Here is a 22528-nt window from a genome sequence, read left to right as displayed (position 1 = left end):
ATGTAACTTTTACAATTTTTGAGAAACTTTAAAAAAAAAAATTGGAAAGAATATAGTTGTTTACAAAGTAAGGCAAGGTCCTGATGTTTTTGTGGGGGGAAAAGACTTTAAACTTGTGTATCTCAATGCAATTTATGTGAGTAAGCAATATTATTCATCACTCTTCCAGTACCTCTGTTTGGCAAAAACAGCAGTTACAGGGTTTGTGGGGTAACACAGGACAAGCGACGGGACTGTGGAAAACTGTCTCAACTGAAAAGAAAAATGTGTTCAAGCTTCTCAAATAATCCTTTTACCAGCTTCATACATTTGTGTCATCTACACTCACGCCCATCCCATGCCCCACCTGAGCTTGATTAATGAAAGTGTGAACCTGAGGTGCAGTGTTGAAAGGCTGCCAGCAGACACTCACTTCCAAATCAAAAGCTTCACTGTAGAATCAAAAGAGTTCAGTCTTTCCCTGCATAAACATGAGAGCAATGGAGGTGGTGGGCTGCAACTGGATGTGAGCCAATTCTGACACCCCCAAAAGGTTCCTGCACACTTAGCTGCATGCGCCGTCAAATTCAAGTGTCATTTTAAGCCAAGTAAAATAACTTGCGTGTACTTAACCTTCACATTGAGCTACATTTATTTATTTAGTTTATTTGTTTATCTTTAAATAGGGAGATCAGATCTCACAAGAGACAATAATATTACTGTTTTCTCTAAACAATACTTTCATCTCGTTGAATGACATGGTAATTTTTGGAGGATGGCTAAAGACAGAAAATATATTTTCTTTTGTAGTAAGGAACTAAGGAGCAGGTGAGTCAGTGTGAAGATGAAATCTCAGTGGGAGTATAGGAATTTAATGGCTTATCACAAATTTGACATCTGCATATTCAAGATGTGGAAAACATTGCATAGTTACAAGTGACAAGCAGTGACAAGATTAGTATGATTATTAAAATGCTTCAAATTATGTACAGTTTTAGTCTTTTATGGAAGCCCGATATACTTCAGTCCTGTTAACAACCTACAGAAGAACAATTTCTCGCTTTATTGCATAGCTTCATTGTCAGTCAGTGGCATGACTGCATACTTTGTGTTCCCCTGTCCTTATCTTTCTTGCTGTAAACCTTTTTTTTTTGCATCGGATAAAAACAAAAGGTGAAGTGCACACATCTATCTTATCTCACGAGAGTAATGGCCATCATGTGAACATGTGCTGATGTTCACTGTAGTATACAGACTTTCGTATTAGCGCCTGCTCTGTCTCTGGTAACTGTCATGCAAAGAGACAGGTCATTTACATTTTTGATAAAATGATCCTGCATTTTTTATTTGTCTTTGAAATTAAAGACTCCTTTAATCATTGTGGATGGAAGGGGGACTTAGCCGACGTAGTCATGTGTTTCTGATGGCATTAGAACTGATGTGGCGTGGCATGATGGATATTTAATAGTTGCGCTGTCCCTCTGTATCATGTCAGGAGTCTAACACACACAGATGCTTTGGAGCTCTCCAGCCCATACAGAATTGCTTTAATTATTAGGCCTATCATCTTGGCTTTCAGATGAGAGGAAGGTTGAGGAGAGCCAAGCAGAGGAGATGGGCAAAACAAGGCCGTGCGAGACAAGTCAAAGGTTGTTGTCAAAGGTTCTAAATGAGTTTATCAGACGTTTGTGCGTGGTGATATGGTATCAAACTGACATGCCATATCCTGTTTGTCTCCAGTACTTTCTTCTCCACAGGCCTCATAGTGGGGCCTAATTGCTGTGTGTATCTACAGAGGGCTGCTGAGAGCCCACGGCAGCTCTGTAGTGCCCCAGGCAGTGTGCTGATCAGACCTCTGCCTCGGCTGCGCTAAACTGTCATCTTCTACAGCTATGTGTTTTTATATTGCAGCATAAAACTGATTTTACTTGATTAAAACGATCAAATGCTGGCCGTGCCAATACGAGTGACTCAAAAGAAGCCTCACAATTGCGTCACCACTAACCCAGAAACATTCATCAGAGCACAGGCGCTGGCAAGTCTGTTCTTGATAATCCAGAGCTATAATGAAGGAACATAAAAACGGCCATACAAATTTTCCAAGAATTCTTTTTATGGAAATAAAGAGGACAGATGAGAGCAGAGGCCAGAGAGTGATTATGTGAGGGAGAACAGCCACTCTTTCATTGGCACCTCCAGCATGCGGGCCATCTGCATAGAGGGCCTGGAAATGAGGATGACAATGCTAATCACTGCCATGGAGGCCTGACTGGTGTGGATGAATGGCCATCCCAGGCTCTAAACACACTGAGTAGCGCTCATCACACAATGTTTTTGTCTGGGCATGCCAGGTCCACAAGCCTCCACCAGCCCCGCCCTTTTCCTGTACACACTCCATCAGTCAGTGGCAACATGTGTATGGCTTCCTGTCAATTCAGGAAGTCTTGGTTCATGTCCCAGCCACATTAATGGACTAGGCAGAAGATACTTAGTAATTTCCTATTTCCCTATTGAAGCAATTGTTGTTGGCTATTCTCATTCATACCATTCAAAAAAAAACCCTACTTATCTGTTTCTTGTTTCTTTTTTTTCTTTTTTTCAATCCTTCATTCTAGAAATCCTGCATTTACCCCATTTAACGACTTTTCGTCAGGCCAGTGACTTGAACAAGAGGAAACTTTAGGGTTGTTAGGAATGTTTGCTCTGAAGTTGAGTCTCTTACATTGGTCATATAAGGGGGTCCGAGGTCAAATCAGAAAATCAAAGCTACTGAAATTATCTAGAGAATAAAATCAATTTGTGTAGCATGTATTTTCATGACATGTCCCTCAATAGGGTAAATCCAAGAAATAAGGGTTTGATTTAGAGAAAACATTTGTTGAGTTTCTTCAGTTGAGGAAAATGGGAAGAATACATTAGAATACAAATGAAATCACACACAATTTACATTTGCAAATAAAACACTGTCTACCCAAAGACCAGACTGGCTTTTGGCACATGGGGCGTTTAGCCAGGGAGAGAAGGCCCATAGTCTAAACTTTTCATCCTGATGGCTTCCAGCTGTAGTTGGGGGATATTGTCAGCATCTCGTGGCTTGCTTTTGGGGGTGTCCCCATAAATGAATGTGAAGTGGACCAGCTGCCTGGCAGTCAGAATGTCTATCGCCTCAACTCAGGGTAACCAGTAAAACCAATGCTTTTACAACAGAAGGGCCCTCTGACATAAGCTCTCAGCCTTCTGTTTGGCTGTATTAATTTTAAATGTAACATCATATAACAAAGCTTAATTGACATTAACAATCTGTTGTGAGAATCCATACCATAACTCATCAAAAATAAAAGTTCTGTGTTGTGAAACATGCAGTGAAATTTCAGTATGAATACTTTGGGAGTGTTTGTGTTGAAATGAATAGTGAAATTATATATATGTTGGGCATAAAGAGCTTAGAAATGACCATGCTTGGCATTATTTTACTTGAGAAAAAAAAGAGTAATTAATCTACCAATGTATTCATCTTCCATGAATTTAGCTTGAGAAATCCCAAATCTTCTCTGGTGAGTGCTCTGAAACTGAAAATATGAATATCATAGCAACAGTTCAGATGGTTTTCAAATGACTTTGAAACTTTGTCTCATGTTTAGTTCAGTGCACATATGGACTCTATACACTGTTAGTATTCGTAACGTGGAAATTTAACAGCTCAAATTTTTTATTTGACATATGTTGTTGTGAGTTTGTGTTGATGTAAGTATAACGTCTATAAATATTCATTTGTTTTTCTGTTAGTTAAACTGAGAAATGAAAAGCTTGTGACTAAGTGACAGAGAAGTGGAGAGGTTTTTGAGATTAATTGTTTTTTAATGATTTATTAATCGCTATTTATTCTAAGGCCTGAATGCTCATTCAGTTGTCTGATTTTTGATGCAGCAGTTGTTTGATTCAGGGTGATTTCTCCTATGCGAGACAATAAAGTTATGTTATAATACCTGAGGCACTGTGAAAGCCCTGTGACAGATGGGCGACCTGTCCCAGGTGTATCCTGTCTCTTGCCCTATGAGAGCTGTGATAGCCTCTTGTCCCCCACGGGACTCTGAATTGTAGGTGTGGATAAGTGGATGGATGGATGGATGGATGAGATATTCTGAGAGGTAGGCAGATGAATCTCAGTATTTCATCATGTTTGTGAGGGACTTATATCAGCAGTTTAGAAAGATTATGTATGTAACCACATTTTTAAATGTTTAGTACTCTCTGCCATTGTCAAAAACAAATGAACAAAAACCCCAAAATAAAATAATTTTCTTACATTTCAAGTTAAAAGAACAGCACCCGTAAGAGCTTATCAACAGCATTGCAGCAATTTAATGGTCATAGTTCCAGCAACCTATGCCCTTGTTGATGACATTTACTGATTTTTCTTTTGTGTCACATCAGTTTTACATTGACTAAATGCTTAAAGGTAGATTGAGTTCAGTTGAAGGAAACCTATGCAAAGGTTTAAAAAATTGAGTGAAGATTCGTTTGATTTCATGCTGCATGGGGGGGGATACTTCCAAAAACAACCAACAAAAACAAACATTAGCATCAGCCAAGACAATCCAGTGTTATATCCAACCAACATTAATGTTTTGTATCATTCCATACCATCCCTATAAACAATAAATCATATCACACATTATGTAGTTGATAACAGTAATATTAAATAGTAATATTTCTCTGTGAGGGTTAAACTTAAATGTCCTGCTTCATGAGGATATTTTTTTAATTGCATATAAAAAAGATGCCATTAATTTGTCAAATTTTATGAATTAAATTTTTCATATAAAAGGGTATAATAACAACATTATACCAGTAACAATATATTATAACATTTCACTGCAACCTTTGGTGTCCCTTTCAGGAACTCTAGATAATTTTTCTGTTTATTGATATTCATCACAGTAAAATGAGCCAGCTGTCGTTTTTGAATTTATTTATTTATGTTTTGCTTTTCACTTAAAAGTCAAACTGCAGGTCACTATTATAGGCAAATGGTTCTGAATATTGAATATTTGCAGAATATAAACAGAATTTTAAAATTGTTACCTTTTAAAAATTAACTAGGTTTTACTCGTTGCAGTGGAACAAAGTGCTGCAGTTCAACTTTCCTCCTGCTACTTTATTCTAATGTGCTGCAGCTTTTCAAAATCCAATCCCAAGTAAGAAATAAAAGCCCAGACAACTACATTACTGTCCAGCCTGTCAGCTTTGTTAAATATAAGCTCTATTCTGCCTGCCAGAGCCTAAAAGCTAAGCTGGCAGAGCGCAGGACTGGAAGTGACAAAAGCAGATAGCTGCATCCGTGATTTTAGGAAAGGAGAATGGACATTTAAAAGCATTTTCATACCTTTACAAGGAGTTCATTCTGTTCTCTATGAATCAATAATAAGCAGCATGCAGGAGACCGAAGATACAATTATCCACCCTGAAGTACCTCCCCTGTCTCTACTATGAGAATTAAAATCAACATGCTGTCAGATGCTATGGCACTCATGTTTCTTGTGAGCTCCAGTGAGCGCTCAAGAAACATGCTCTCGTGGGGCAGAGCAAACCAAAAATAGCAAACTAAAAAAGAAATAACACATTTCCTGTTTAAAAATTCCAAACCTAATTTTGAAAGATGGGAAAAAAAGAAATCTATAGCATCAAGAATAACGAAAAACAAATATAAACACTTTGCTTACGGTATTCAGTGTCATAATAATATAATATTCAATTAGACCACGACGATGCAAACCCCATAGTTCACATGACCATTGAGATATTTATTTATTGAAAAACAGACAATGGAGTTTAACATAGTTCCAGTATGGCGCATGAAACTGATGTGCTGCACACAGCATTTATAGCTGTTGCTAATTTTCAACCCTTCTGTCTTCTATTATTGCTCACATACCCCAACCGGTGGCTGCAGATGGCCTCCCCTGCAGATGGCTGCCCCTCCCTGAGCCTGGTTCTGCTGGAGGCTTATTTCGTTTAAAAGGGAGTTTTTCCTTCCCACTGTTGCCAAAGCCCTTGCTCATAGGGGGCCATATGATTATTGGGATTTTCTCTGTTGTCTTCTTATTATTGTAGGGCCTTTACCTTACAACATAAAGCGCCTTGCGGCAAGTGTTGTTCTGATTTGGTGCTTTATAAATACAACTAAATTGAATTGAACAAAACATCTATAAATTCAATCACAGCTTGTCTTTAAGTTGTGTTGCACTTTATCAATAGGTTTTGCTGTTTGTTCCTATTCAGTGACTTGCTCAGTCAAATAAAGAATGCAAATAATGTCTAAGCAGAAACGTCCATAGGTGATGAAAGAGTCTGAGCCAGACTGACATGTGAATGTGAGCGTGTGCACAATGATGATGCGAATCCATTGCATGGGATGAACGAATGAACAAAACATAATAGAAGAAAAACATAATGGTAAAATGTATTCATTCACAATAGTAAAAAAAGAGCACCTCAGCTAGCTTTTTTACTGCTGCTGGAGCTGATATTACATGTTGTGTAGCAGTATTTGAAGCTGGGCCAAATTTGAGCAATATGACTAAAACTAAAAACTAAACATAGGCCATTGATTTTTTTTAATGTGTTTTTTTTTCTGTATTTTGCTATTTATGTAGAGGAAAATTGCTCTTACATAGTGAAATCTGCTCCACAATATACTCAGTATTAAAGATATATTTTTCTTTTTTAAAATATTTTTTGCCTGAATGTTTTTGCCTTAATGGGAGAAGCTGATAATTAAGAGGATGGGGGAAATATGGGTCAAAGATGAGCACGAGCACCAAAGGTCAAACCAGAGCAGCTGCACTGTTTTTCACTTCATGTCAGGGTATTAAAAAATGAAATGGAGGGCACACTTTTTGCATTTTTAGCTATGGATTGAATTGTGTTGCTTTAAGTGCTTCAGAACACGTTAAGAGAAACTCGGTGTGACAAAATGTGCTACGATGAAACGCTGTACTGCAGTGGAGTTGTGTTGCTGTCTTTAAATTGTTGAGCTTTATCATCTTTGAAAGCAACTTAAATGTTATTGTTTTTAATAAGTAATTTGATATAATGAAATAGATGATTTTTTTTCTCTACTGTGTCTCTGTAGTTCATATAAGAATTAGTTGTTTTGCAGTTATAGAGGCTACATTATACTGCTGTTAGTTTAAGACTAACTCCACACTAAAGCTGTTCATTTCATACCCTGCCACCTTTTATTTTTTTTGAACATGTTGATCATACATTTATATTTGCTTCATGTGAATTGATTCCAGTACGGCAGCACAAAAAGCCTGAATGGAATGGTCCGGCGACAATATGCTTGAAAGATGAGGAACTCACCCCTTTCCAGCCATTTACTGCAACCCTTTTTCTACAAAGTGCTCCAAACTGAGCCATTACACGATTGAGGTGAAAATATTTGCTTTTATCACCCATCTATTTGAACACTGGTCATATCTCCAGCCAGCGAAACGCTCTGTGTGTAGCAATCACGGTCTTGCTTTGCGTGTCATCATTTCCAAATAATTTACCAGCTGCAATTAGCAGAATCTAGTTGTCATCGCAGTGCTTTATGGAGCCTTTAGGAGAGGAGTTAATGTATCGAAGAGACAAAAAATAAGATTGTACAATACAAATGTACAGGGAGATATAGTCTATATATGCATCAATGATGATTGCACACACCAATTCAAAGTAAAAATGACCTCCGCCTGACAAATTAGAAATAAACCTGTTTGACAGGCCCCGTTTGGTTAGAACAAATGTGAGACATGAAAAATTGTTTGACACACTTTCATAAAAGCAAGTGGCGGCAACCCATCCTTTAGCATGTGGTAATGGCCTCTCGTTGTTAGATTCAATGGAAAAAGCTATTCATACTGTTATGTGATTGAAAAGAAAATTGAATCCTTTTGATGTTATAAATGTGTCTATTACCGCATTTGCACACAAAATTTCTATGGAAATTATAGAGAAAGAAGTGATTCTCTGTAGGAAATGTTTGGGAATGACATATTGAATTCTATTCCTGCCTGAATATCAATATGGTGTTCCAGAACAACTCTAAAACTACATGATTTTTCACTGGGCTGAAAGGCTAAAATTACTATACTATATATGTAAAAAAAAAAAAAAGGTTAATGGTTAGATATTTCTTGTGTTCTAATGAACAGCCTCTTCAGTTTATTTCTAAAGTTATGAGAAACTTCCTCTCTCTTTTACATGATGAGGTATATCTGCAGCTACTGTTGGAGTTCAAAAAAGGGTCATAGGTGGTGTGGGTCAATGTGCCATTTAGTGCCTGAAAAATGATTTCACAGAGATGGAGCTGAGGGTGAGCTGTGTTATATTTCACCTTCCTGCACTGATATTTTCTTCTGGGTCAGGAGTCGAGTGGGGCATTTGCATCTAAAATCCCTGTTACTTTCAATTGTTTGATGTAGTCTGCTTCAGCAATAATTAGATTAAATATACTTGCTGCAATTTTAGCTTCAAAATAGCTTTTTAATTATTTTAATTAAACTTTAACTGCTACAGACCTCCACCTTTAATTAACATTCAACTGTTTGATCACTTACTTAAGGCAAAGTTTGTTCCTGTTTTTGGTTCTTTTGACAGTGAAATACATAATGTTGACTTCTTCTGTCTTAAAGGTATCAAGCTGTCAATCTCTGTTAAGCATTTGCTGAGTCACATCTCTCATTACTTCAGGAAGTTAGAAGTGTAATAAAATGTAGCTTTATTAGCTAAATTTCTCTGATAGGGCATAACTTTATATATATCGGTCCTGAGACATTCATCAAATGGTGCTCAGTTTTGTCTGAAAAGTTGTAAAACAAGTCTTTTTATGCCAATCTGCTGCTGGTACAAAGTTCCTGGGAGCAAGATCCACCTGAAACATTTTAACAGTGCAGCACTGGTTGTCCATCAGGCATTAGCCTTTGCATGGTAGCAGTTTTTCCCTTTACCAACAGTTCAACATTTATAAGCACAGCCTTTAAATTAATATAAATACAACCCTTTAGAGTTTGCCACTCTAAGGGAAGTTTAGATAAGAGAGATATTGTACTATCCTGAATAAAAAGGGAGGCTGACATATATAGAGGATTAAACATTTAAGTGTTTCAAAGTTTTTGAAATGGGGTTTGAATGCAAAGCCTTAATATTTCCACATTAGCAGTCCATTTCCTTCTGTTTATTCCAAGTCTTTCAGAGTTGATCAGCACTAAAAGTGATTTGCTCAGCTTAACCAGCAGGGAGATTTTCAAGGTAGAAATTAATTCATTCTAAGCAGAGAAGACTGTTCTCAGTTGTGTTGGAAAAAAAATGATTAATTTTAAAGCTGGAACTTTATTTATTAATATTTTTGCAATGGTCTAAATAGAAATACATTATTTGATTTATTTTATACTTCATAGAGGGTTTTTTCCTCCCTTTGACAGTTCGCCGTTGTGCTATTTAACTGTTGAGGTACCAATTGTATTGTATTATGGCCACTACCAATAACCTGCACTATGGGTGGACTAAAAGTCATTTAGCTAAATACATTTATAAACAATGTAAACATAATAGATGTAATGTTGCAGATCTTTTTTAGATCAGCTACTACAAATAATATAAATAGAATTTTATTTGAGTGTTGAGGAGTTAGGTGGGGGAGGGTGAATGACAATGATCCTGTCATTTTTAAATGTAATTATAAGTTTGTCATAGTAGCTTAGTGTAGCATAGTAGACCACATTTTAATTTTGGAGAGTACACTGCCACACATGTGCAGGAGTGCAGACTTAGCTACAAGCGAGCACATCATTAACGTGGAAGCTTCTCACTTCCACGCGAAGACAAAAGGTTTACCAAAGTAAAGTGTGGGGGTCCGTCACGAAAAACATTCATATCAATAACCTCAGATGCTTAAATCACCCTTGACCAGCTGAACATGGGCATTCTAAAGAAGCTAACAAATGTAGAGTGGCTAAAGTTGAAGCTACCTAGTGCTCGGGCACAGCCACAAGCCAGAGGCCTTGGTATGAGCAAAAGATCAAAGAATTTAGCAGGAAGGTATGAAGACTTGTAAAAAAGAGAAAAGGGGCAAGGTCCTGTTTTATAACAAAGAGATTAACATAAGGGAAAATGATTTAAATATCTGACATTAGCTTTGTAATTAAAAATTTGTTTAATAAGACATAATGTTTCAGGTGGAAGTGGGTATACAGCAGCTAATGTTTTTCTATAACTCTCAAATAACAGAAAACTTTATTTTCAGCTACTTCAACGAGTAAATTCTGTAACTGTGGTTTTGGGGAAATTGTAAAGTTTAATAAATTTCTTTATTATGAAAATAATATTTTGCAAATAAGGAAAGTTTATTTCCTTACCTTTTTTTGTATATGCTGTCAGTTCTTAGACAGTAAATCTGCAGGTTATAGAAAAAAAAAAGAGCAGGTTGGAATTGGCCAAGAAAATTGTATTTGATGAATCTCTGCAGTTCAGTTAAGAAACTTAAAGAATGCTGACAAAAGACAAAACTTACTGACTAGTGATAAACAGTACCGACGATTGGGATACCTTTATTTTACGTGTAAGGAAGTGAAACAGTAAAATCTTAAAAATACTTTTTAGTTTTAAATAAGTTTTTTTTTCCTTTTCAGTTTTTAACTCATTTGTTATGGAAATGTTTGACTCTTATGTGTAATGTGTATTCACCCAGCCACCATCAGACTTTAAACTACCATGCAAATTGATATGGCTATTAATTTATTTGAGTGTAAACTTTTGGTATGAATTTCTCATTATATGGAACATAATTCTATTCATTATAATCTTTTTCACTATCAATAACCCTGAGAGAGGCTTCTTTGATAAAGTTCCTGGAGAAACCATTTAGAGTGTTTTAATAGTGAGCCAAGTAATATGTGCTGCATGCGGCAAAACTACTGACAAAACAAGCAGGAAAACTAAAAAGGAATCTGCATTCAAGGTATCACACCTCATAATTTAACCCATCGTTGAACACAAGCTGCTTTCTGATCACTACACCACAACATTATTCAATTGCCTTAATGAGTGCATTTAAAAACTATTCAGCTATGCTCATATTTGATGTTTCAGGCCTGTTGTAAAACATTTTGAAGTCTCAGAAAATGCTTGTAATAGCTTCCTTTCAAAATCGTGATAATGATTATGGATGTATTCAAATGAAATTAAATCTCAAAGACTGTGAGGCAAGTCAGTGTGACTAACTCAAGCGCATCAATCATTTTCCTGAGACTTACAGGAACACTGTCAATTCAGTCTGAGGTACTTTTGATGTCAGACACAAAGGAATAATAATTGCTTTAATTCAAAGGTACACTTTTTACTTAAAATTGTAATCACACTTCAGTATACGATCAAAAAGATTTGTTTGCATTATGCTCTCGAGCGAGCCAATCCCCGAGCTTGTGGACAGATTTTTCCCAGAATGTTTTTTTAATAGAAAAGCAGATGGCAGTTCTTTTTTCAGCGCTCATTACATTAAAAAGATGCATAAAGTTTCCGCCCGGCAGGACATAAAACCAAAGCATCATGATTAGAACTGAGTATGCTATGTTGGATGTAGGAAATATAGGCTCTGATGAATCATTTTGGATAAAAACAAATATGTAGCAATTTTGGTAATTTGCTAAAGAATTGGATCAAAAGTGCTACGATACCAAAAGGAAACACTTCAAGGCTGGACAGAAGTAGTGCATAAAACAGCAAAACGGTCATACTTTTCGAGATTACCATAGGAATGGCGAGGAAGTCAGGCGGAGTGGTAGATTGTTCGTTGTTAACGTGATGGATGTGACCTGAGGACAAGGGGATATTAATTTGCATGTGATTAGCAAGACTGTGATTGAGTGGATACAGAAGTGGCATGCTGTGGTGTGTTGTTGCCGTGTCATGAGGTTGTCATCCGGTGCGCGGGCACGTGTGTGTGTGTGAGCGAGAGAATGTGCACTGTATCTGTGTGTGTGTGTATTTGAGTGTAAAACAAGCTCAGTGGCTGGAGGTGTGAAAGTAGCCCAGGCTGTGAACTCCACACACTCCCGCATCCTCTCTCTCACTTCCTCTCCAACTCATTTATTTTTCTTTTTCTCTGATTTGGTTTTACACTGCTGCACTCTACTCATTTGCATCTGCTCCTGACACCCTTGTACCAGTCACAAGCAGCCCCTCTAACACACATAGGCTTTTTATCTTCTCCACATGCACACGCACTCACAAGAACGGAAAAAAACTACTATCATCACTGGCAACTTGTCCCATCTTCAGAGTGTGATTAGGGTGAAACTCAAAGTATAACATGTGTAAATTGTAATAGCTGTAGCTGACTCAAGAGACAAGGTGTGCTTCACTAATCTTGTAAGAAACAGTGTGTTTTGTTAATCACAGCTTATTAGATAAGCAAGAAGACAGATTGGCCTTCAATGTGAATGCAGCAGTTTCTTTAAAATCTTGTTCAGGGCACAAAGCATTTGTCCTGAGTAACTTGAGATAACACCAACAAGAATTAGATTAAAGTCTGCAATCGTCTCTACTTGGACACAAAGATTTCATCAAAATTAGATTCATTGTAGCAGCATTTTGATGAGACAGATTCAGATGTATATCCTCTTGTAAACAATGCTAATGAAAATGATAAATGTTATTTCTTGTAATGTAATCATACAAACCCCGAAACAAAACTATAGGCTGTCTCGAGTTCTTCCGAAACATTTTATAGAGTTTAAGAAAATGGATAGTGTAAGAGAGCAGAACAATAAGCTTTTACAAGTCACAGGTCAGGCTAATTATGTCTTCTCTTGAAAGATAAGCCTGACCCTGTACAACTCATACAATCGTGCATTGATTTTCTAAAGAGAGCGCGTTTAATAAATTTAGCTACAGTAGCAGGACCAGGTGGTCAATCATTGTCCCATTCTCAAAGCCCTTGATGAGCACTGAGAAAGATCACAGAAATAATACACCATTGTTCTGTCTAATTACAGCATGTCACAGACAAGAGCGGATTTGCATTTTAAACAAGCACTTGTTCTGATTGAGGAACAATTGTTATATATTTCATTAAATGTGCGAGCCGTGCAGAGGGCAGCACGATCCCTCCAAACAGCTCAGAAGGGGACATAAAGCAGCATCCAGTTTTGCTGGAACGTGGTTCTATCAGCAATTCAAGATAATCTTTAATATATGTTTGTTTGTTTTCATTTCTTTTACACTTATGCATACTTTAGTGATATTTTTTTCCTCCCACCAACGATTAATTTAATCTCTCAGCCTTCTTCAAGGTCTTTTTATATCACCCCCACTCCCAGTTCAAGCAGAAATGAGAGAGGGTCTGAGGAGAAAGGGAGAGGAAGACGAACTAAAACAAGATGCTAGAATCAAATACCCTTTAACAGTTTTTGACTGCTTTTGCACTATTTTCTTAGAGTGGATTTGAAGCAGGGCTGGGCTGCTTCCTGAATATCTTACAGCCTTCTCAGTGTCTTTATCTACAATTCCACTTATTTACAGATCACTGGAGGAACATCTGCTCCAACACTTGCCCCAAATCTAAGAAGTGATGTTTTGCAATATACCATTTAATTTTTAATGCCGAAATTCAGTTCTCCTTCAAAACAGAAGAACTTTCATGGATAAGCTGCTTTTGATGACAACCAAACAACATCCAATAGCCTGGAAATATACTGGAATTCAAGGGATAAACAAAACTGCAGCAAACAAACAACTAATGGTAAACACTGCAAAAGTTGACAATATCACAGAAACATTAAAGCAGCGCCACTATTTAATCTTAGTTATAAACAAGTCTGAATGCAGCTAATGAAATGAGAGGCACATTATGTCAAAGAATGCACAACAAATATAAATATACGCTATTTTTTAAAAGTCTAATTTCAGTTTTTGAGAAATAACCAAACAGGAAAGGTCATGGATACTTTGGTATTATCAGAATTTAACTGAAATAAATAAACAGGTGAATCAAACATATGGGAATTTCAAAACATACACATATAGACTCAAAGCACCTGCTTCACAAAGGAGTTTATGCAATTACTCTGAAGGAGATGGCTGTCATTGTTGCCGATCCGTTTTGTTACCCTGACGAGCACAGAAAAGTTGCGATGCACCTGCGTGTGTTAATCTGTACAGCAATAGGCTGGCCTCATGCCAACGCCTGGCACTTCAGCTACTGCCAGATACTACACATATTTGATTTGCAATGCTGCATAATAGGCCATCAGCTTAATAATTACTGAGTAGTTATCATCCTGAACCTTTCTGTACAGAATTGCCGCAATGAAATAGAGGGGCTGGTAATACTAGCGTTTGCATGAAGCTCAACAACAATGCAGATTTTCAGCTGCTCACTGAAAACATACCAAAGTTTCTCTTTGTGAACACAAATAAGAAAAAAATATAATTTTCAAAGTTTAACATTTACATGTTATGATGCGTGGTAACATCTTCACCCTGACTACTGATCAAGCCATGCATATAGAGAGAGACTCTTATTTAGCACAGTAAACATGGTAGACATAGGGTGCTTTATGAAACGGTCCCCTTCAGCATTTTTCTCATGTTTTGTAATCATGAGAATTAAAAATGGCAAGTAAATATGTAAAAAAGTAAATTTGGACTGATTATGACGAGAATGCTAAACCTGCGTTGAGTGAATCATGTAAAATTTACTGTTGGAGAGAAAATCTACTGAAGCCCTTTCAAAATTGAAATTGAAACAAACTTAATTAAAATGAAAACGGAAAATGAAAATTCATGTTTTACATGTGTGAGAATGTAATGCAACATTAGCTTTACAATTTAATGCAAATCTGCATGTTGTCAATATTTTGATCAATTGAAAGAAAACATTTCTAATAATGTAATTGTGGATTAAATGGCATTGTGGTATTTTTGCTGTTGTCAGCATTATGAATGCTCACTACTAATGATGTTATGAGAGACATCCATTAGTCATTTTAACCACTGTGCCTGTTTATTTAATTTAAACATTGCAGGTGAGTACATAGACTGAAAAAAGTGCCCCGTAAAATAATGTACCTTTTTAAGAGTTTACCAGTCAGCCCTAATGTTTTTGCATGGTGTGAGTCAGAAGTTACACCCTGATCAAGCTGAAATGCTGAATAACGTTCCTAGAATGAAGCTTGCCAAAGATTTATAGGGCTGTTTGTGTTGGATGCATGACATCGAACTGATTCTACAACTAACTGTCTATGCAGTTTCCTTTACTTCAGGCAACATTTATCTTCTCACCAGAACACTGTCAGAACTGCAACATGTCAGTAAATACACATTTATTTTTGCAAGTGCTCTAACAGTATACTCATATCAGAGCACAAAACCTATATCTAGAAAAAAATCTACTTATTTTGCCTACATGCTAACAATAAACTTGTAATTTCCTTTGCTTTTATTGGCATTGCTGACACTCCCTGACAGATATTTCTGCAACTGCTGTTCTTAGAAAGAGTGCAGACTGTCCATTAGTGAGTTTCCAGTTTTGAATAGATGGCACATGTCAGTAACAATTAAATCACCCGGTGCAAAAGAGCTCTTCAAAGATCGTTCCAGCTACCTTGCAGGATCTAAGGACAGAAGAACAGGACAGTCCCTTCCCACTGTGCCTGCCCCTGCCTGGCCTTCTTTTCTATTTTAGTTGGCATGGTTCCTACACTATATCCATCATAGTTAGGCTGCTTTCTGACTGTAGTTGTGCAGAAAGGAAGTCTAAAGTAAATAGAAGTATTTAATCTGCTGAAACTATACTTAACAAACTATAGCTGAGTTAGATTTGTGGTTTTGGTATTGTTAGTTATTATGTTTGAGCTGATTTGATTTTTTTTTTAATTTTTATTTTATAAATAATGATTAAATTTAAAATTTAAAAAGTGACACTAAAGTTATGAATCGGGGCATTGTGACGTTCTGGTTGATTGATGCATGAACATGCAGTATTGGTTTGTCAGCTTTCTTCGAGACATCTGCTTTCCACCAAAAATGCTGAGCTTGAAGTTTTAAACGAACCAACGGATGACATATACTCCTATAACATACAAGAGTTAAAGACAAAACTGTTATTGTGACGCTTTTTGGCCACATTGTTATGCTGTCATGCTGCCTAGTGCTGTAGATCTCTCCAGGTTGCATTTACTGCAACACTTTGACAGTTTGACAGAAAACAAAAGTATAACTTTTGTGCAATTGGAAACAGTCAGCTCTTATGTAGCACAGACCTGAGAAACACCCACTCAGAGAAATCACAGTAATTGCTCAACCTTGTTACACAGAACACCATACACATGTGCTTGCATATAAACATACGGTGCTTTCTGAAGGGCTGCCTCTCAGTGGCTCCAGGTTCTCAACGAATACACATCAGCAGTCGTTCCCCGCTGTGAGTGATGTCATTGTAAACTACCTCATGTTTGTTTGACAGCTCCTAATCACACCTCTTGTGTTTTGGGGAGTAGCCATTCAGCATTGCAGAACACTGCTACTTTTATGTGCCAGTCACTGTCAGTGGGTGATAGATTCTGTGAAGTGTGGTTGTCTGCTAGGATAGGGTTGGACACTGTATTCACATGTGGCCCATCAACTGTTTTTAGATTGATCCCATACAAACCTGACTGGCCTTTCAGTCTTATTTTTCCTTGGTTACTTCAGCTCTTTCAGCCAAGAATAGGCTGCTGGCCTTGTATTGACAATGCAACAACACGATTCAAACAAAAACCAAGTCTTTCTACTTTCTTTTTTCTTCTCTCAAAGTGTGATCAATATATTGTGCAGCCGAAGTTGCTCCCACAAAAGCAAGAATATGTAAACTTTTGTTTTACACTATCTGTCTTTGGAAAAACTTCAAATAGAGGATACATCAAACAGAGAACCAGAACACTTTGATCTCACTCTGAATGCAATGAAGTTACATTGCATTAAAATTTAAGAACTGGACTTGAAAATAGAATACCATGGAGAACCTGTATAGTAAAAAGACCTGTGTATTGAAAAGAATAAAGAATATTGTATAATACCTTTTGGAAAATGCGAGCTTCAAGAAAACCTGTGTACCTGTTGATGATAAAAGCCAGATTCACTGTGAGGTCCTGATAGATTTTGTTAAAAGTCTGCTTCAGCATACCATTTGATTTGTAGACAAATCTTATAATTGTGTGCTGCAGAGTATTGATTAGTCTGCAAAGCCTTGTGCTCTTCAAGCGTAGTGGACGACAAAAAGAGGTTTATGTTCATGCGTCCCTTGAAGCTGCAGAAGCAACAGTCTTCTTAGCTCCAACTTTTGGCAACAGGCATTGCTGTATGATGAATGACCTTGCAAGACAAGACAGTTTAATTTACGACATATTAAACAGCAGGGCTCTTAACAAAGAGCCAGTGTCCGTGTGGTTAACACATCTCATTTTTATGCAAGCATATATTATGGCATTACATGGGTGACATGCCCGGGCTGTAAACACAAGCAAACACAGCTCCTTGTTCTGTCAAAGTGATATAGCATATAATGCAGGGATCATAACAAAACACAGGAATAAGCAGGGAATTCAAAATGCTATTGATAATATGAGACTAGACAGCTGCTTTATTTAGCCCCGAGTGTAAATCAATAAGCGGTGCAGAAAAGCAGGCGTAATGAACAACATGCCAAAATGCAATCGCAAAAACTAAAAGTAATTTCATATGCAAACATAAAGGTGTAACAGAAATCAGTTCACTGTCGTCTTAATTTAAATCGGCGTGTAACTGCATTTTGTACAAATGCACCTATTAGCGGTGTCGTTCGCGTTTGTGGTATTCTAATTTGGTTTTGAACGTTCAGATTTGTTAGTGCCGTTGCTTTTACAATAGATTCCTGTGATATGTTAATTAATTCTTTCTTGAGCAGGTACGGGATTAGGTAAATTAAAACCAGGCTTCCACCTCCCTGTGTACAACAGCCGAGGTGAAAGACAGAACAGACAGACTGATAGTATGAAGTTTACAGCTACAGCTGTTAACATATTTGAAAATGATTAAGTTTGGAGGTGGGTCTATATTTGGGGTGGGGATCTTTTCCATTAGGGGATGATTAAATAATGATAAGCTTGTGAATATTTACTGTGATATTACAGTGAATGTAGTGTGTGACCCACTTTAGACTTTCACATCTAAAAAGGATAAACCCTTTGATAATTCTTTGACTGCAGACACTATTTGACAGTCAGTTTTGGGTAATAAAATATGCTTCTACACCCCCCAACAGCCTCCTATCTTAGTTCTGTTGAAGATGCGCTTGTGTTAGACCAAGAGATGTGCATGAGATGTGCAGTCTGAGGTAAATGTGACTGACTGATGTGTCATATAATCTCTTGGACATATCTAGAGGACGTTATTTCAGGAGAGGATATGGGGACTGCCTCATGAAACATTTATCTGGGAAGAGTATCGCAGCGATGGCAGCGAGATGGAGTGACAGAATGGAATGAGGTAGAGAAGGGAGAATAACAAGGAAAGTGTTTGTATGTGTGTCCCACCATATTTCTGTCTTTCTGTCATCCTGGCACTTTTTTTTTTGTGTGTGTACGCATTACCACACATCTGATTTACATTTAAAATGAACAATCCTGCAACCAGTGGACAAGTATATACATCTGCCAATGATATAAAGATATATACACATCACATGTGTGCGCACACAGTTTTAAAAACATGCTTGCAGAGCTTAGGGAGGCTTTGATAACTCTAACAAAAACCCCGAGGCTGAGCTCTTACACTAAGCTTATAATCCAGCCAAGTGTTAGCAACATAACTGAGCTGCACTGGACATACTTTTTGTTTCACAGTCACTTTTTTGGTTTCTTATCCTGTAAGAGGATAGATATGCTAAATGAATGAAGAGTTGCTCAAATGCAACAAAAGCCGTTAACTTAGATTTTACACTATTCTGTCTGAATTGAAATTAAATGCGGAATGAGCCATTGTGGATTCCGATCTTGCTTTAAAACCTAGAAATTGTGCTCACGCAATGTAAAGTGTCTGATATGTTTTACATTGCAAAGATATCTTAGCTGGCAGAGTATCCGTGTCAGTCATTTAAAGTGATAGATAGATTCTTTCAGTTTTAGACTATTGATCAGTCAAAATAAAAAGTTTGAAAATATATTATCAGATATTTACATCATTTATTTTGGTCAGTAAAAGTCAAATCTTTATCTCTTTCTAAAATCAGTCACTTGAGTCTTTATTTAAACTTGACTTCTGTTGGCGCATGTCAAGTGAAGACCAGGATCTTGAAATAAACGACTGTGGGCCATGGGAAAGATTGCTCATCATAGTCTTGGTTGTGCTTGGCTGGCCCACTGTGGCACTTCAGTGCTGGATCTTCTGATGCTGACACACACCAGAGCCTAGTGGGAGCCTGACGGAGTGGCCTCTCTCAGAAGCAGGGAGGCTGTTCCCACCCAGACAAGGTCATACTGGCCTCTTGTCATTATATTCTGAAAAGACAGGGAAAAAGCATTCCTATCCAGCTGCTATTAGTGCCAGGCAGAGACCAATTACCTCCAGGCCAAGGGCAAACAGTAAGCGGACATGAATGAAGCCAGACAGGTCAAAGTGGTCATACATAGCAAAGGTCAGTGTTGTCATAATTTTAGACAAGTTGAAGCTGTAAATAGCTCCCCAGATAAATACACGAGCAAGAAGGGTTAAATTAAGTACACATTTCCTGAGTGCAATAAATTCTGTCCATTAGGGATCATATGTGCTCCAGAATAGCATTATTTTCATTTTCTGAATTGTCTTCCTGCAATCTCTTTATCTAAATTGTTCCCAATAGAAATTTGTCATACACTAATGCTGCAGATCAATAAAGGCTTTTATTTTTTTTAGATAATGTTTATGATCTCCTTGAGTCTGAAAATCCTTACCCAGCAAACCATACCACTGCTACTGACCATCGCTAACACGTTTCTATCAGGCCTTCCCTGGAGTATATAATGAGACCCAGGAAGTTCTGCAAAGCTTCTGCACTGTGTGCGTACTTAATGTAGCAAGCGCAGATCTGTGAAAAGTTTACTGTGTCTGATAAAAAAGTGTACTTTTTGACAACTTAAAAAATAAAGTAAAAACACGCACTATTTGACATGCAGGACATAGGGTTAGTGAGGCAGCAAATACAGTTTTTTGGGGGGTGGGAGTTATTTTTTCGTATACACAAAGATCTTTGCTCTTGGCTGTGGAGCACTGCAGAGAAACCACAGTGCTTATCACTCCTTCTCCTCTTAACTGTTCTGAAGCGAGAGAAAAAAATCCCCTAACCCATTAACATCCACAGGAAAGAATCCAGTTAACCACCTGCTGTTTCACAACTCTAATCTCGTCAACAGCAACATGTTGTCACTAACAGGTTGTTGGGTTTGCAGGATATTCCCCAGGTCTTTTTTACTGTTTAGTCACAGCAGAAAAAAAATAGGTGTAATTATGATCAGCAATCTGTTTGTGAGATGGATCAGACATCTTGTCCAACTGCTTAGAAGATGAAAGACCATGTGCCAGGTACATAAAACTCTGTGCGGGTTCAATGCTGAGTCTTTTCTAAAAAAGAGTTTGACATTTTTTCACTCCCACATTTGTGCATAAATGAACTTAGGGACACTGTTGACTACTTGCAGGCACGCTTTAACTCATCAGCAGAAATACCGCTAACATTGTACTCCTCAAACATCAGAAAGGTCAGTAACGTAATTTATTTTTTAAGTCTGTCTCAGTTAAGTGTCTCTACTGTTGGGGATATTGATTTTATAAAGTTATCTTCGTATTAAATCTCTTGAAGCAAATTGAGGTTATTCAAAATGATAAACATTTCAAACATAGTTTGGCAATTGTGATTAAGTTTGTATTTATGCTCTGCTGAAAAGCACACATGATGAGAAAATTTGAATGGCAATTAAAAAGAGTGATCAGTTACAGATTTCCTTTTATTCAGCTTTCACAATTTCACCTTCTCATTTTCAGCAAACCATGTTAATGCATCTTCCGAAGTAGATTTCTGTGGGAAATTTTGGTATATTTTTTTCCCATCGGACCAGCCTTGTTGTATGCCAAAGGATAAATCACCCAAGTATGACCCTCTGTTGCTGTCAGTTTGCACAGAGGGAAGAAATTGTAAAATAAATGCAGAGGATTGTGCTTGAACAGCAACAGGGACCAAATAACACAAATCTGTCATCATTTATGCATTTGGTAAATTTTTATCTCTTCTGTGGTGTTAGATGTGTAACTAGAAATTTTCACACACCTCCTCCCACTCTGCACTTCCATGCCACATAGGGGTGATCAGCTGGAGGAAATCAAGCCCCTCTCTAAATTTCCTCTCAACTGATTAAGATAAACTGCTTTTCAGCCATGGTTACCCCCCAACCAATCAATTAAAGTAATCAATTAAAGGCCTGCCGGCTGAGCCTTTGGTAATTGAGGGTTGAATAAACACAGGCTGCTGATACTGATGATAAAGCCGTAACAAAACCATGAGCATGAAAAGGGCTTGAAAAATGTAATTTCTGGGATTTGAGTAGGTCTCAATTGTAAGATATCTAAGGAAAGCTAGGTTTAGTTATTTATTTCATTTCATAAACAGCACAGTGCTGGCTGTTTATCCTGTGCTCCCAGAGATTTTTGCCCTAAGACTTTAAATATTAAATAAAATCTTCAGCCAGGTCTTTCCAATTGGCTATGGGTACTACTTGAAAAAAGTGCCAGTAGAATTCAAACATGGCACTGTGTTCCAGCATGTCCTCCAGTGAAAACAAACCCTCAGAGGCGGGTGAAAGAGACTCTTTGGCCAGGCTGGCCTTTTCACTCCTGGCTTCAGGTCCAAGAGGTGAGGGGGCTGTGTGTACTATAGGATTCTGAAATATACCCTCACAAGGCGCCCTAATTGAGTCACATCCACTTAAATATGCATTTTTATCTTTCTCCTGCTAAAGCTTTAAAATGCATTTTGATTCACAGACAACATAAAGTTGGCATACAAACTTTATTTACAAACAGAAAAATATATCTATTTTTTTTTAAATAAAGAAAATAATTTGGAGACTCTTTGAAATAATTACATTTCTTCCTTTTCCCTCTTCATGTAAAATCTGTTTTTGTTGCACTTTGCTCCTTCAAATCTTGTGAGGTTCTGCTGCCTGAGAGTAGCTTCAACAGAGAAGACAGATATTGAGGGAGTGGGATGGGTCCTTATTTAACATTTTTGTGACCTTGCTTCTTTACGAGGTCAACATTTATATCTGTTAGCTGCAGGGCGCAGCCCTCTGATCATTCACATCTTGACATGTGTCCTGGATTCTGGAAGAGAAATGGTACAGTACAGATACTCGTGTTTGGATATTACTAAGATTGGTGTTTTTAAAATCCATCCATGGTTCTAGTTAAAGAATAGAAAAAATCCAGAAGAAAAACGTGCACAAGCAAGCAGGGAAAA

Source organism: Haplochromis burtoni, unplaced genomic scaffold, assembly GCF_018398535.1.
Source record: "Haplochromis burtoni strain Fernald_Lab_line unplaced genomic scaffold, NCSU_Asbu1 Contig_59, whole genome shotgun sequence".
NCBI classification, from domain to species: Eukaryota; Metazoa; Chordata; class Actinopteri; order Cichliformes; family Cichlidae; genus Haplochromis; species Haplochromis burtoni.
The sequence above is the reverse complement of the archived record's forward strand: the minus strand, read 5'-3'. Positions refer to the sequence as shown.